Source organism: Artemia franciscana, chromosome 7 (assembly GCF_032884065.1).
Source record: "Artemia franciscana chromosome 7, ASM3288406v1, whole genome shotgun sequence".
NCBI lineage: Eukaryota > Metazoa > Arthropoda > Branchiopoda > Anostraca > Artemiidae > Artemia > Artemia franciscana.
In genome coordinates, this window is record NC_088869.1 from 49,649,860 (window position 1) to 49,663,353 (window position 13,494).

Consider the following 13,494-nt stretch of genomic DNA (forward strand, 5'->3'; position numbering starts at 1 on the left):
CCACTTTGCTAAACTGTCAGCAAAGAACGTTATGGTATATTTAAACTAAATTAATCTCTCGAATATAACTATTTCCACGACTGGTGATACCAGAATCCTAAGGGGACTCAAGAGCCAGATGCCCTGGGAATATTCGAAATATAAGAAAATAACGAGTAATTTTCTGAAGACAGTGAATAAAATAGAATATACAATCTAAGTGAATATTTGAGCTATCTAACCAATAGCCGTATTTAGCGAAATATATTGTCAAAGGTAAGAAATTAACTTGCTTAAGATTTTCTTTGTTTCACGTGATATTTCGCTGAAGGCGGCTATTTTCTTACATTGCCCAGCTATTCACTTAGTTCGTTTATAATTGTCTTCACAAAATTCTTCATTATCTTCTTACATTCTGTATGAAGCAAAAGGAGTGTGATCCTCATCGTTATTTCCCTTATTTAATATTTACGGAATATTATCCATAAAATAATCCTTATGGAATACTTTTAGCAAACAAGTAACTCAAGCTTAGGTGATGGGGCTACAAAACATAATGTTGGCATAAATTTAAGCGTCTAGACAGGTTCTGCACATTGCACACAGAGGCATATCCAGGGGTGATCTTAGGGACACGTACTTTCTCCAGGAGGTAAAAAATCGCACTAATTACAGGGTCGGAGCGGCAGAAAATACCAACAAGGCAACAAAATTATTATCAATACCTACCCCCAAAAGGCACCAACTCTGTATCCACACCTGACTGTGCACACCCATCCTAGCTCTTTTGAAACCAGCATACTATATATTTCGGCAGGGTTTAGAAGCAAGTTTTTTTATTATTGCGAAATAGATTAGTCTTGACATGGAATTACCAGAATCCACTCAATTTTGGATTATATATATATATATATATATATATATATATATATATATATATATATATATATATATATATATATATATGTTAAAATACTTCTCCTTTTAAGAAGCTTCAGGGATCTTAAGCTACTTATGAAACAAAAGTTCTGCTCATGAATTTTTTGGCAAATTAGAAGCTTCCGGGCTTTTACAGCTTCATTTTTCTTAAGCAAAGTATGCTACGCCCTTAATGGTAATGGTTCTTCTAGCAAATACCGACATAATTTACCAGGATTAAGAAAGCGGAAGTATTTTGAAAGACAACATCTTCCTGCTGTTTAGTGCCACTTTACTGACAGTGCATAATTATTTTCAACGTTATACATCATTTTATTAAGCGTCTATTAAGACTTCGAAATTCGAACTTCCAATATGATGAAGATGAGAATATTAAATTTAATTAAAGCTAATAAACAGTGCAGTAAAATACAACTTTATATTGAATAAGGGTTGTTTTGGGTCCACCAAAGGAATAGAAAAAAAAAACAAGAAAAGCGGACGCAATGTGACATTGTAAGGGATTAAAGAAAAACTAGTAAAAATATTGATACTTTCAAGGAAGCCAACGGTCCCACCTCCATCGCCTACAAATTTGTCTTGTGGAAAACACATTCCTTAAAAGTTTAGCTTAGATTTACAGGGAGAAATTCTAAGACTGCTATGCTAAAATGGCTAAAAACCTGGGAAATTCGAACAGACTTTTTGTTTAAGCCTCAAATTACCCTCACCTTCTGCGAAAAGTTGGTCTTCTATTCTAAAGGTTTGCTTATGTTTTTTATTCCAAACCCCTGGATTGTGTGCACTAATGACGTGATTTGATCTCATATTTTGCTTTTTGTATTGCTTGCTGCGTCATTTCACGTTGAGATTCATCTTTCCTCCATTTTAGTCGAACAAAACACGATAAGAATCAATATAATATAGAATTTTTATTTTCATTTTTACATCTACGTTTTTATTGGTCAAACGAAAGAAAGTTACAGCTGCAGACTTATCACAAAATCAAATGTTTCCGAGGGAAGACAGTAGCTTCAATCCACGGAAATGTAAGGTGAGGAGGGGGGCTAATGTATTTTTTACATATGGGTGTGGGGGAGTTTTGTTGATTTTTCATTTTTTTTCAATAAAAATACAAAATGAATTATTTAGTGAAAAAGCCAAAAAGGATATTTTTAAGATCTCACGGGGCGAGGACAAAAAATTTCTTGGAAGACTGGAGATACTGCCCAGTCCCCTCGTCCCCTCATTAACTTCAATGGTGAACGAGGCAATATCCAGGAAATAATGGTGTTTAATCCCCCCCCCTAAATTTTTGTCCGAGTCGTAAAAACGGAGAGAAAGTGAATATAAACAAATTTTAATGTGTTTTAAATTTTTTGTGTAACCCCCACCCTGAAAAAAGCCCCCTGAACAAGAATCCTGGATACCTTCTTGCTGGTGCAAGATAAACCTTAATAGCATAACCTTACACTCTCCTTTTTCCTTCAAAAGGAGTGTGCGAATGGCTGAAAAATACGTTATAAAAGCATAAATTCGTCCTGTTCGTTCGCTAAGGGCACAAAGAGGAATGACAGGAAATCGTAACTTGGGAAATTGTTACCTAAAATTCACTTTCTTAAGCTTTCAAATCCCCTTGACAAGTCCTCGTCCCCCCCATACTTGAACTATGCTCAGCGCTACATCAATCATATCCAATTGTAAAAATAAAATAAAAAGACAGCCTTTTGAAATTCAATAGCTGAGATTCAGAATTCTTACAAACAAACTGTGCTAGTTTGACAACTGCGTAACACATATATTTTAAACGTGGTACAAATTCTTAATAAAAGTGAAAGGAAATTCTTTATAACAGTGAATTAGCCTCGAGTCTACAAATGAATTTTTTCCTGTCATCCTCTACTACCCTGCTCTAACTGCAAAAAAATGCTTTATCACTGGCTATTTATATCTCTTACAGAAATAAAAATAATTAATCACAATGCATAAAGGTCTAGGAATTATCAACCAGATACCCAAGCTCCATTTTATATGAATCTTCATAGAATTGTTTTTAACAAAAAGTTTATGTCACAACATATCCCCTTCCCCATAAACATCTGGTAAATATCAACGAATCTCCACTTCTGTGATAAATAAGTTTTAGTTCTTGTGCTCACGATATTAATGTACAATAATGTTTATACCATTTGTTAAGAGCATTCTTAGCAAAATTCGAGATAGAGGCACAAGTGAGCATAAATCTTATCAGCGCTATTGGTATGAAGGATAAGATTCTAAGCATTTCGTCTTTCCCAAACAAAATTCATTGGTATCGTAGGATGGGTTTTCTATATTTTAAAGACGAATTAATGCGTCTATGGCTATTCCAAATGAATAGTAACTCTTTGAATAATAACTTAATATTCTTCTATATTTTGATACGATTTCCGTTTGTTTTCTAGACCCAGTAAAAGAAAGAAAATCAAACAAACAAATGATTTTTTAATTTTCTTTATGTTCCTTAAATATTATTTATCTGTGTCTTCTTAATCCTTACTCCTTCATCGCTACTGGTGAGGAAGCCAGAATTGATTACAAACGGAGGGATCATCGATACAAACCGCTAGATCGGCATTGTTTGTCATCAAATCTTAACAACATCAAAGCAAATTCTGAAAATTTGCTAAGATATTCCTCCACTATTGGCGAAAAGGTAATTTGTAGATAGAACTTTTTTTCGTTATTTTTGTTTCCATCTACTAATAAAATTATCTGCTAAAAAGTCTATAAGACCAGTCAGCAATTAAACTTTATATAGTTCTCTCAGTAATCTATTGTTCAAATTTCATAGTAGCTCGAACCATTCAACCGTCAATATTTAAGTATAGCTATGACTTCTTCTTTTTTTTACTTAATAAAGCCTTTCTTTTTATTACATTAAATAAAAAAAAACAAGCTTTTTCAGCTGAAAGTACGGAGCGACATTAAAACTTAAAACGAACAGAAATTACTTCGTATATGAAAGGGGCTGCTTCCTCTTCAATGCCTCGCTCTTTACGCTAAAGTTTGACTCTCTCTCTTAACTCTGCTTTTTAAAACAGTAAAAAACTTTAGCGCAAAGAGCGGGGCGTTGATGAGGAGGCAGCCCCTTTCATATACAAAGTAATTTCTGTTTGTTTTAAGTTTTAATGTCACTCCTTACTTTCAGCAAAAAAAAACTTGTTTTTTTTATTTAATTAAATAAAAAAACAAGTTTTTCAACTGAAAGTAAGGAGCGACATTAAAACTTAAAACGAACAGAAATTACTCCGTATATGAAATGGGTTGTCCCCTCCGCAATCCCTCGCTCTTTACGCTAAAGCTTTTAATTGTTTTAAAAAGCAGAATTGTGGCAAAGTCAAACTTTAGCGTAAAAAGCGAGGGATTGCGGAGGGGACAACCCATTTCATATACGGAGTAATTTCTGTTCGTTTTAAGTTTTAATGTCGCTCCTTACTTTCAGTTGAAAAAAACTTGTTTTTTTTATTTAATTTCTGAACGTTTTTGAATCAATGCATCTTTTGATTTTGGCTCTCCGCAGAGGAATAATTAAAACGAAATTTGCATTTATTTATTTTTTTTTGGCTAATGGCTTTCTCATAATTTTGATCGAATGATTTTGAGAAAAAAAGAGCGGGGGAGGAAGCCTAGTTGCCCTCCAATTTTTTGTTTAATTAAAAAGGCAACTAGAACTTTTAATTTTTTACGAATCTTTTTATTAGTAAAAGATATACGTAACTTATAAATTAGCTTACGTAAATAACTTTTAATTCTCATGTTTTTATTACATATATGAGAGGGTTCGCCCCCTCGTTAGTGCCTCTCTCTTTACACTAAATCTTAAATTTTGTCCCAATTCATTAAGAATGATCCCTGAATCACAAAAGCCGTAGAATAAATAGTCGACATTACTAAAAATACTTTAGCGTAAAGAGCGAGGTAAGAGGAGGTGAGCCCCTCATATGGGTAATAATTTCTGTTCTTTTTAAGTTTTAATGCTGCTCCTTACTCCCAGCTGAAAAAAACTTTTTCATATTTATTTTTTCATTGTTTTATTTTTAAATAATGGTAGTAAATCCTGCGCTCCCTTTATGGAAATTCTTCCCCCATGACAAATTCCTCGATGGAAAGTTCCCCCAGCATATCCCCCTCTTCTCAACCCCTCCCCAACCAAAAAATCCTCCTGAAAACGCCTGTACACTTCCCAATAACCATTACTATATGTAAGCACTGGTCAAAGTTTGTAACTTGTAGCCCCTCCCATGGGGACTGTGGGGGAGTAAGTCGTCCCCAAAGACATGGTTATAAGGTTTTTCGACTACGCTGAATAAAATGGCTATCTCAGAATTTTGATCCATTGACTTTGGAAAAAAAATTAGCGTGGGAGGGGGCCCAGGTGCCCCCCAATTTTTTGGTCACTTAAAAAGGGCACTAGAACTTTCATTTCCGTTAGAATGAGCCCTCTTGCAACATTCTAGGAAAACTGGGTCGATACGATCACCCCTGGGAAAAAAAAACAAAAACAAAAAACAAACAAACAAATGAACACGCATCCGTGATCTGCCTTCTGGGAAAAAATACAAAATTCCACATTTTTGTAGATAGGAGCTTCAAACTTCTACAGTAGGGTTCTCTGATACGCTGAATCTGATGGTTTAATTTTCGTATTAATAATTAACTTTTGATGGGTAAGACTAAACTTGATTAAACTTATATATTTAAAATCAGCATTAAAATAAGATTCTTTTGATATAGCTATTGGTATCACGATTCCATTTTTTAGAGTTTTGGTTACTATTGAGCCGGGTCGCTCCTTCCTACAGTTCGTTACCACGAACTGTTTAATTTCTGGACGTTTTTGAATTAATGCATGTTTTGATCTTGGCTCTCCGCACATAAATTATTAAAACAGAATTTGAATATCAATTAATTGCAATTAATCGGAAGATTTTGAGAAAAAAAGCGAAGGAGGAGGCCTAGTTGCCCTCCAAGTTTTTGATTACTTAAAAAAGCAACTAGAATTTTTAATTTTTTACAAACGTTTTAATTGGTAAGAAATATACATAACTTACGAATTAACTTACGTAACGAACTTCTATATTCGTATATCTTTATTGCGTATATGAGGGGGTTCAACCCTCGTCGATACCTCGCTCTTTACACTAAAGCTTAGATTGTGTCCCAATTCCTTAAGAATGACCTCTGAATCACAAAGGCCGTAGAATAAATAGTTGAAATTACTAAAAATACTTTAGCAGAAAGAGTGAGGTATAACGAGGAGGTAAACCCCTCATATGCATAATAATTTTTGTTCGTTTTAAGTTTTAATACTGCTCCTTACTTTCAATAGAAAAAACTTTTCATATTTATTTTTTCATTGTTTTTTCAGATAAGGCTAGAAAATCCTGCGCCCCCTTCATTGAAATTGTCTTTTACCATGAGAAGTCTCTCCATAGAAATATCCTCCCATGTAACCCCACCCCCTTCAAATGTCCCCCCTAGACCAAAAAAATCCCCCTGAAAACGTCTGTACACTTCCCAGTAACCATTACTATATGTAAACACAGGTTAGAGTTTTCAACTTGCAGCCCCTCCCACGGGGACTGTGGGGGAGTAAGTCGTCCCTAAAGACATAGTTATTAGGTTTTTCGACTATGGTGAATAAAATGGCTATCTCAGAATTTTGATCCGGTGACTTTAAATTTGCATATTGATTCTTTTTTTTGGCTAAATGGCTTTCTCTTAGTTTTGATCAGACGATTTTGAAAAACAAGGGGTGGGGAAGGAAGCCTAGCTGCCCTCCAATGCTTCGGTTACTTAAAAAGGCAACTAGAACTTTTAATTTTTAACGAACGTTTTTATTAGTAAAAAGTATAGGTACTTAAGAATTACCTTACGTAATAAACTTTTATATTCTTATATTTTTATTATTTATACGAGGGGGTTTGTCCCCTCGTTAATACCTCGCTCTTTAAACTAAATCTTAAAGTTTGCACCAATTCTTTAAGAATGACCCCTGAATCAGAAAGGCCGTAGAATAAACGGTTGAAATTACTAAAAATACTTTAGCATAAAGAGCGAGGTATTTATATCCTCCTAAATACCTTGCTCTTTATGCTAAAATATTTTTAGAACCCTCATACTCGTAATAATCTCTGTTCGTTTTAAGTTTTAATTCTACTCCTTACTTTCAATTGAAAAAGCTTTTTCATGTTTATTTTTTCATTGTTTTTTTTATAGCAATGCTAGAAAATCCCGCATCCTTTTCATTGAATTTCTCTTCCCTCATAACATATTCCTCCAAGGAAAGATCCTCCCACATAATATCCTCTTCTCAATCCCTCAGCCCCAACCAAAGAATCGCCCTGAAAACGTCTGTACACTTCCCAATAACCATTACTATATATAAGCACTAGTCAAAGTTTGTAACTTGTAGCCCCTCCCATGGGGACTGTGGGGGAGTAAATCGTCCCCAAAGACATAGTTATAAGGTTTTTCGACTATGCTGAATAAAATGGCTATCTCAGAATTTGCCCTCCAATTTTTTGCTCACTTAAAAACGGAACTAGAACTTTTTATTTCCGTTAGAATGAGCCCTTTTGCGACATTCTAGGACCACTTGGTCGATATGATGACCCCTGGAAAAAAAAAAAAAAAAAAAAAAAAAACCGCACCCGTGATCTGTCTTCTGGCAAAAAATACGAAATTCCACATTTTTGTAGATAGCAGCTTGAAATTTTTCCTATAGGGTTCCCTGATACGCTGAATGCGATGCTGCTATTTTCGTTAAGATTCTATGACTTTTAGGGGGTGTTTCCTCCTATTTTCCAAAATAAGGCAAATTTTCTCAGTCTCTTAACTTTTGATGACAAAGACTAAATTTGATGAAACTTATATATTTAAAATCAGCATGAAAATTCGATTATTTTGATGTATCTTTTAGCATTAAAATTCCGTTTTTTAGAGTTTCGTTTACTATTGAGCCGGGTCGCTCCTTCTTACAGATCGTTACCACGAACTGTTTGATTCGTTATCACGAACGGTTTGATATAGGATAGAGACGGAAAATGAGAGTGTGCAGTGGCTTTGGTCGTGGTACGTTGCGTGCAATTAGAAAGTAATGATGTTATCAGAATCCGCGATGGTGGCGAGGAAAAGAGGGATTAACTAATGGTGGTGGAAAACTGGATTATTTCGATTCCACCTGGAGTGCAAACAAATAAAATTATTGCTTCACAGTTATGCAAGATATATTTACAAAACTAGTGTAAATGAATCTTAAACTGACTCGCAATGTTTTCCGATATTTTGAAAATTCTAAAATCTAGCACGTTACAATAAAAACAAAACCTAACAAAATAAAAAGATATTCCTTTGGGATCAGATAATTTCTTGAGCAGCGCGTAGAAAATCAAAGAAAAATTTATAAGCCTCTGAATAATATTTCAACGACCACGATCCTGATAAATTTTACGCATAAAATTATGGTGAAAAACTCAAGCGAGCTCAGGTTTCAGTTTAGCGCTAGTTTTTAGAATTCTTCAGAATATTGGAAAGTGTCACGAGTCAGGTCATTTAAATTAGTTTTGTAGATATATCCTGCGCAACCTGTAAAGCAATAGTTTTAGCTCGTTTTAAGTTTCAACTTTGCTCTTTACTTTGCGCAAAGAAAGGCTTTGTTTCTTTTAAATTAAGTTTTGCTCGGTTTTTTTTTAACACACATAATAAACCTTAAAGAATGATCTGTGTTGAATTTAGGCGATAAAACTAAAGAGTCTAATATTATTTTTTGGTATAATAAGATGATAAATATAGTTTTTACTTTATACCCTCATTAAACTTTCCGACAAAGTACGTGGAACTTTGCCATATAACTAAAGGGTACGACGGGTATTTTGTTATCGGTATCTTTGAAAATTAGTTTATTAAAACATTTAATGATATTCATGAAAGAAAAAATATATTAATCAAATTTACTTTCATTAAACTTTTTCTTTAAAAACACATTTTGCAGTTTTTCCTTCCTAAAGGGACTGGGAGGGGAGTGTAAGAAAGGTGATTTTAAACATTAGTTTAAGGATTTTCGACCATAAAGATCATAATCATACCCTTATTATTCTCCCTAGCCTTCCCAGCCCAGGAGGTGCTATATGCCACTATACGATAAAATTAATAAGACTTTATCGTCGTCATAGAGGCATGTATAGAAAGTAAGTGGTTTTCAAATAAACCATTAAGCACCTCAGATGCCTAACGAATTATGAGTAGGATCACAGAACTCAAAGCAGCGTTCATGTCATACTTTAGAGTCGTCTTTTCGAGACGGGAGCCGTAGGAGGTTTTAGATCATGAAAAATCATTTGGTTCTATTGAACTTTTTATTCCCCAGTATTTTCACCCCCTTTGTGCAACAATCAATGTTTGGTAACAGAGAATGGCAGAAAATGTCACTTTTCTATGGCACACTCGCTTTTGATACTTAAAATTCACTAAGTATATCAATAATCTTGTCCTGGATATATGTAACATAAGAAATCATTGTTTCCCGTGCAAAAAAAAAATAATTGTCCTTGTTGTTCAATATTGAGGACTGGAATTTTAGTGCAAGGGGCTTTTGATAATGATGATTCCAATGGTATACTTCTCATTCCGATCTGATGCGATTGTCAAGGTTTCTATGGTTTATTTCTGCATCCCAGAGTTTCTTTTCGCAAGTAACTTATAATAGCAAAATCAATCAAAATAATAGTTGCCATTTCTGAATCAGCTGCAAATGGAAATCATTTTTCTTTCTAAGAAAGTTTTTTTGTAAGCGCGTTTTCGAACTTTCGATTACTATGAACTGTAGTTCACTCCTTACTAGGATGAATTCATCGATGCAACCACCGTCGGGGGAAGGGTACTTGAGGTTTTTTTAATCAGAAAAATAGGAAGTGGAAAGCGCTGGCTTTAGATCAGAAACCCCAAAATTAATGTAATATCATTTTAGCTAATTGTTCTTATAAATGAACATAGTGTGTTCATGGCTTTTTTTCATCACCTTAGTGGACACTTAAAGGGCCTCATATAAAAGAAAAAAAAAATGCAGAATAAAGGTATCGAATAACTTTCTCCAATAGAAATGCCATTGTTGCATTTTGTAGGTTTAGCTTTTTGGCACGCAACAGATGAAAAGAGCAAATTTCGTAACCAATATCATAGCCGGCTTTTCCTTAACCCTCAATGTTGGATACAACCTGGGGTTCAATTCAATCTCCTATTATATTAGGCTTCCGTCACGAAATCAATCTATCTCCGAGCGGTCAGGATCCAAATCTAATTTGACAGAAAGCACACGTGCTCTCGTATTCGTAAGGGGGGATATTTGGAAAGCGTTCACCCCCTAGGTCTTCGTTGAAAGGGTGTACAAGAGCTTTCTTTGGCAAGAGAGACGAATGGAATTTTCAGAAGAATGCATTAACAAATGTCAAGGGATAAAGCAGTCAATAAGTTGCTCAAAAAACTAAAATTGTGAAAAAACAGGTGAATTATTTGTATCTTGGTTAATCATACAGTTCGTGGTAACGAACTGTAGTAAGGAGCGACCCGGCTCAATAGTAATCAAAACTCTAAATATGGAATTTTGATACCATTTGCTACATAAAAAGAATCACATTTTAATGCTGATTCTAAACATATAAGTTGCATCAAGTTTAGTCTTACTCATCAAAAGTTATGAGCCTGAGAAAATTTGCCCTAATTAAGAAAATAGGGGGAAACACCCCCTAAAAGTGATAGAATCTTAACGAAAATCCCACCATCACATTCAGCGTATCAGAGAACCTTGTTGTAGAACTTTCAAGCTCCTATCTAAAAAAATGTGGATTTCTTTATTTTTTGCTAGAAGGCTGATCACGGATGCGTGTTTATTTTTGTTTTTTTTTCAGGGGTGATCGTATTGACCCAATGGTCCTAGAATGTTGCGAGAGGGCTCATTCTAACGGAAATGAAAACTTCTAGTGCCCTTTTTAAGTGACCAAAAAATTGGAGGGCACCTAGGGCCCCTCCCACGCTAATTATTTTTCAAAAGTCAACGGATCAAAATTCTGAGATAGCCATTTTGTTCAGCATAGTCGAAAAACATTATAACTATATCTTTGGGGACGACTTACTCCCCCACAGTCCCCGTGGAAGAAGCTACAAGTTAGAAACTTTGACCAGTGCTTGCATATAGTAATGGTTATTGGGAAGCGTACAGACGTTTTCAGGGGGATTTTTTGGATGGGGATGGGTTGAGAAGAGGGGGTATGTTGGGGGAACTTTACATGGAGGAATCTGTCATGGGGGAAGAAAATTTCCATGAACGAAGCTCAGGATTTTCTAGCATTATTTAAAAAAATGAAAAAAAAAAAATATGAGAAAGTTTTTTCAACTGGAAGTAAGGAGCAGCATTAAAACTTAAAACGAACAGAAATTATTACGCATATGAGGTTCTCACCTCCTCCTAATACCTCGCTCTTTACGCTAAAGTATTTGTAGTAATTTCAACTATTTATTCTACGGCTTTTGTGATTCAGGGGTCATTCTTAATGAATTGGGACAAAATTTAAGCATTAGTGTAAAGAGCGAGGTACTGACGAGGGGGTGAATCCCCTCATATATGTAATAAAAATATGAGAATACAAAAGTTCGTTACGTAAGCTAATTTATAAGTTACCTATATCTTTTACTAATAAAAACATTCGTAAAAAATTAAAAGTTCTAGTTGCCTTTTTAAGTAACCAAAAAATCGGAGGGCTACTAGGCTTCTTCCCCCGTTCATTTTTTTTCTCAAAATCATTCAATCAAAACTATGAGAAAGTCATTTAGCCAAGAAAAAAAAAAAGTAAATTCCGTTTAATTGTTCCTCTGCGGAGAGTCAAAATCAAAACATGCATTGATTCAAAAACGTTCAGAAATTAAATTAAAAAACAAATTTTTTTAACTGAAAGTAAGGAGCGACATTTAAACGTAAAACGATCAGAAATTACTTCGTATATGAAAGGGGCTGCTTCCTCATCAACGCCCCACTCTTTACGCTTTCAGTAGTTTTTTTTTAGTAGTAGACAAGCACTAATCCTTGTTGATGATCCTGCTTAATCTTGCCCTCTCCTTTGCAACGTAAGACAATCGAAATGAAATGGTTACGAAATAGTCGTTTATCGAGCTCTACATATTTTCTACGTTCTTTAATGCCCACAGTTGTACGTGTTTCACACATGACACTGAAAATTCCTCAGACTTGCCTAACAGTTTATAAGTTGTAACAGCTATCACGAAGTCCATAGCACTCATAAAAATCAAATGCGGAGTAGTCAATTGAATATAGAAAAACCTGATCAAGATAGATCAAAACACATTTTTGTTGAATAGAAATCCAAAATAAAACATTATAAGAAACTGGTTACAGGGGCGGATCTAGAGCAAGATCTTGGGGGGAGGGGGCAATGTGATAAGGGAACTAATAAGAAAATTCTTGGGGGACTAGTGTGACAGGGGTGCCAATAATTGACCGAATAGACATATTTATTTTTAAAAAGAGCGAAAAACAGAAAAAAAGTGAGGGCACCAGAAAAAAATCATGGGGGACGAGGTCCCTCCTCCCCTGAATCCACCATTGATTGATGAGGGGAAAATCCCTCGGGCGACTACCACCAACACATATAAGAGACGAAACTGGATGCACAGGCTTAACCCACAAATTCTCGATAGTTTTTGCATTTACATTAATCTGAAACTTGAAGAATCATTTACTGTGCTCTAAACTTGGAAAATAATATTAGTTTATGCGTAATTCAGTAATACGATTGCTGTTCTTCAAAAGACGACTCAATTTCTTACAAACGTGTAATTTAATGAAAATCCATCGTCTGTTGGGACCTTCCAAATACTTCCTAGCTTAATTTAATGAGGATTTATGCTTCTTCTTGAAAGCATGCTCTGTGGAAAGCTTTTGGATGTTTGAACTTTCACTTCAATTTTTTTGCATTCGAGCAGAAATTTTTTTTGCATTCGAGCAGAGTTAAGAAGCACTTTCTTTTGCCAATTAAATAAAAAAAAACAAGTTTTTTTAACTGAAAGTAAGGAGCGGCATTAAAACTTAAAACGAACAGAAATTACTTCGTATATGAAAAGGGCTGCTTCCTCATCAACGCCCTGATCTTTACGCTAAAGTTTGACTCTTTCTCTCAACCCTTCTTTTTAAAACAGTAAAAAACTCCTATCTACAAATACTTGTAGATAGGATTTTCTAAAATAAGGCAAATTTTCTAAGGCTCGTAACTTTTGATGGGTAAAACTAAACTTGATAAAGCATTAAAATGCGATTCTTTCGATGTAGCTATTGGTATCAAAATTTCATTTTTTAGAGTTTTGGTTACTATTGAGCCGGGTCGCTCCTTACTACAGTTTCGTTACCACGAACTGTTTGATTAGGAATACAAAATTCGGATTTGACATCGTGAAAATTAAGAAAAAAAAATAGAGCATAAAACAAAAATATCTTACTATACGTATAAAAATGCTGATAATGTACAGACTGTAAAATGTAGCAAGTAG

General features: G+C 34.6%; 1 protein-coding gene across 1 annotated transcript in view; it reads right to left on the bottom strand.

The window, feature by feature from the left end:
* LOC136029413 (disheveled-associated activator of morphogenesis 1-like) overlaps nucleotides 1-13,494 on the bottom strand; it is a gene marked incomplete in the record, with an annotated part of 127,561 nt that overhangs the window by 64,816 nt on the left and 49,251 nt on the right.